The sequence below is a fragment of the Lathyrus oleraceus genome, chromosome 4 (genome assembly GCF_024323335.1).
Source record: "Lathyrus oleraceus cultivar Zhongwan6 chromosome 4, CAAS_Psat_ZW6_1.0, whole genome shotgun sequence".
Classification (NCBI taxonomy): Eukaryota; Viridiplantae; Streptophyta; class Magnoliopsida; order Fabales; family Fabaceae; genus Lathyrus; species Lathyrus oleraceus.
The window spans coordinates 257,708,195-257,712,402 of record NC_066582.1 but is presented as its reverse complement, the minus strand read 5'-3'; positions in this window follow the sequence as shown (position 1 = coordinate 257,712,402).

Sequence of the window (4,208 nt, the reverse complement as noted above, 5' to 3'; positions counted from 1 at the left end):
GCGTCTTCATTAGACAGTCTTATCTTTTATTGCATGCATGAAATTTTGTGCAATATGTCTAATGCAATAGACATGAGTAGAAGGAGGATCATGCCATCCATTGCCATGGTTGTTGTAGGCACTCTCAATGGCAGCATGTCTATTAGAAATCAAATAGAGATTGGCTTATGGAGCCACATGCGTTCTGAGATGTCGAAGAAAGAAACCCCATCCACCAGCCGTTTCACCTTCAACCAGAGAAAAGGCAATGTGAAAGACATTGTTGTTTCCGTCTTGTGCAACCACCATAAGCAAAGTATCCTTGTACTTGCCGTATAACCAAGTGCCATCAATTTGAATAATAGGTTTGCAGAATGCGAAACCTTTGATGCATGGGTCAAATGCCCAAAAGAGACGGTGAAAGATTCTATTACCTGTAACACATGTTCCATCTAGCATCATTGTTGGCAATGTCTCCATAATTGCCATAGTTCCTGGGACATATGTTTTTAGTGCCCATAAAAATCGTGGCAATTATTTGTATGAATCCTCCCAGTTGCCGAATACCTGTTCAACAAACTTTGTCCTTGTAATCCATGCTTTCTTGTAAGATGGAGTATAATTATATGTTGTTCTGATATGGGATATAATTATACTCACATTCACTGATGGGTCTTTATTAACCAACGACAAGATGTCTTGACATATCAATGCAGCGCTTAATGTACGGTGATCTTGTTTAACGTTAGTTGCAATGCAACTGTGAGGTGGGTCTATTGAAGCGATCTCCCAAGAGTCATTTTTCTTTTTGTAAGACGCAGCCAATCAAAACTTACAAAGGATGTTACGACATTCAATAACATACCTTCTTTAATCGGTGCGTTTCACTTTAAAATTAGCAGAGTTGTTCATGTGGAACTTTTTGATAGCTCCACACATTCTTCTTTAGTACGAAACATGTCTCCCACCTTTAATTCGCCTTCCGATCATGGATACGGGTTATAGAAAACATTGTTGTTTCATCATCGTGCAGATCCATATTTGTCATATGTTGAGGCAAATTGTAGACATGACTAGGAGGTATTGGTGGTGGTTGATCATCATCTTCAATGTCGTTGTTCAGCATGTGATCAACCTGTATCTCGGTCTCCTCTTCTTCTTCATCAATGACTTCCACTGCTGCTTCTGCTTCTGGGTTGACGTCATCTGACCATTGTGGATCAAATTCACCAGATTCATCCTAACTGGTTATTTGAGACTGCTGAGATGGTATACATGGTTGAAGAGTAATGTACAACTCAATATAGTTGCAGCCTGAATGTTCATGACTAACAAACATGTATTCAACATCTTCATCGTCTCGTACCTTAAGGGGGAAAAACTTGCATTGATTATTCTAAAAAAATATTGGATTTTGATACGTCATCTTTGACACAATACCCGATCCTATATATGATTGTATTCTTTTTTTCAAATGCAAAAGGTTGCATTTCTCTTGATCGTAAGTCTAATGGTATCAGTGTTTCGAAAACAAAAACCATATAACTCAGACTCATATGTTTCACCGTTGCAGTGAACATTGACACTGTATTTTGGTGAAGATGATATTGTGCAGATGAAAACTATTTTCTTACTGCAGATGAATGTGAGTGATGTGTCTTGGATGTTGATAGTAAGACACTTAAATAGGTGAGTGTAGTGTCTCACATGCTAGCTAGTTCGAAGTGATGTGTCGCACATGCAAGTTATTCCGAAATGATGTGTCAACCATGCAAGCTACTAAGAAGTGAAGTGTTCAGCATACAAGAGAGAGGACAACCACGTGTCGCACATGCAAACACACACTCCAATTGAATTGGCGCCCCCATTCATTCCTTGCACATGGGCGCCAATCCATTTGGCGACACCTTGTCTTGCATGCATGCAGACCTCGAAACCAAGCAATTAGACGTAGGTCTTGCATGCATGTCCCTATGGAGGCGCCAATATGAATGGCGACACCATGTATAAAATTCACATGGGTGCCAATTCAATTGGAGACAACATGCAAGCACAACTTTTCATGCTCCCATTCATTTTCCTATAAATACATCCACACCATCAACACTTCTTCCACACCATCACTCTAACTACTTCTTCTACAATACTTCTTCTACAATTTCATCTGCAACAACTTCTTGTAGTTTCATCTGCACCAACCGCTTTCATCCTCGACAAAATGTCTATCCTCACAATGGGCGAATCACATAGAGGAACGGTTGCAAACATAGAAACTTATGTAAGCGTTTTCTTCTTTTGTTATTTGTTTTAATAGAGTCCCTTTTAGTAACATACCAACTTAGTCAAGTTTTTTGTTCTTTATTTTATAGGATGTTTCAAGGTTCCGGACTCGGGTCAACAAATATGTCCATATGGACCCGATGATTCAACCTTATGTTGAACTCTCCAATTTTGGTCATATAAGCAAGATTTTGTCTTGGTCCGTAGATAACAAATTCATTCTTGATTTATACGAAAGATGGCGTCCAGAGACACACACATTTTGGTTCCCAACCGGTGAGTGTACCGTGACGTTAGAAGATGTCTATATGCTTTTGGGACTGCCCATTGAAGGTAAGGTTGTTAATGGTAAAACAAACTATGCAAATTCAATTTGCATGGACCTCTTGTAGACTGATTTGTTAGATGATAACTCAAGAGATCAAGGTATACTCCTTTCACGCCTTAAGTCATACTATAATAGTTTATACTTAGATGAGCATTCTACCGAAGATGCTCGAATAATAAAAACTAAGTGTTACATTATGCTTTTAATTGGTTCGTTTTTATTTCCCGAAGGTAGTGGTTCTAGCATGCATACTATGTATTTACCTTTACTTAGACATGTAGATAGAATAGGAAGTTACAGTTGGGGATCTGCTTGTCTAGCCTACCTCTATAACTCCTTGTGCAAAAACTCACACAAAGACACATCTACATTTTCTGGATGTGCTGTTTTACTACAAGCATGGGGTTGGTCAAGACTACCATCTCTAGCATTCGTCAACAACAACCCTTTCACATTCCTGTATGCACAAAAGTAAGTTGTTTAAATTGCTATATCTTTACTTACTTCTTTAAAGATTATTATCTCTAACTAATATTCTTACCTTTTTTATATAGATGGTCAACATGTGGTATGAGTTATAACAGATGTCCTAGACACTGTGTTACTCAGTATTGCAATTTGTTGGATAACCTTCGACCGACAGACGTAAGGATAATGACCTAATTATTTTGTTATAATTTGTTATCTTCTTCTACCTAGATTATAATCCTATCTTCTTTCACATTTCATTTCATTTGGCGTCCATACCTTAATTTGGATCATGACCATGAGGTCAACGCTGAAGACGCGGCCATATGGACTACATGCACATCGATAATACGATTTACAACCGTGTAAATGCATAACAATGATCGTGTGAAGTTGCAGTTCGGTATGCCCCAAAACATCCCAGATCCCCCTACAAGCCTAGGAGAATGGCATATGCGCAAAGTTAACGACCAATGGAACTTCAATCCATGGCAAAGCTTTGCAAGATCGGAGTGTCACAAACGGAAGCACCTCCATGACCATGTCTTAGCTGACACAGTCATGCCAAATGAAGAAAAACCAAGTCGTACTTATATGGCTTGGTACAGATCGGTTGGTTTTCAGTTCATCGCCGAGGACATGTACATGTACGGCCCATGCCAACAAACTTACACACCTAACACCTCAACATCAAACCGCCAACAACAGTGTCAGACCGGATACACACAACCCCTTATCCGTCAAACATTCTGTTCAACCAACACACAAACATACAACCAAAACATGCCATACACCTAACCCCAATACCAGGAGCATACCCCATACCACCACCAACAAATTGACCATCAACCTGAGACCCAACATCTCTTCGCACCCACCACATCACCCTACCAAATCCGCCTTAGCCAGATCACCCAATGATCATTCAACACCAACCGCCCCTCCTCCTATCATAGCCAAGAGGCCCAAACCTCATAAAACCAAAACCTCAAACAACCCTATATATACCAAACACCCCAACAACCTTTCCAACCTTTCCTCGACGCATCATTCACACCCATGTCTCCCTTCAACCGTCTCGGTCTCCCACCAATGAGTCAACCACAACCCAACTACTCTGGCATGGGTCATGAACTCAGCTACAGCGGTACAC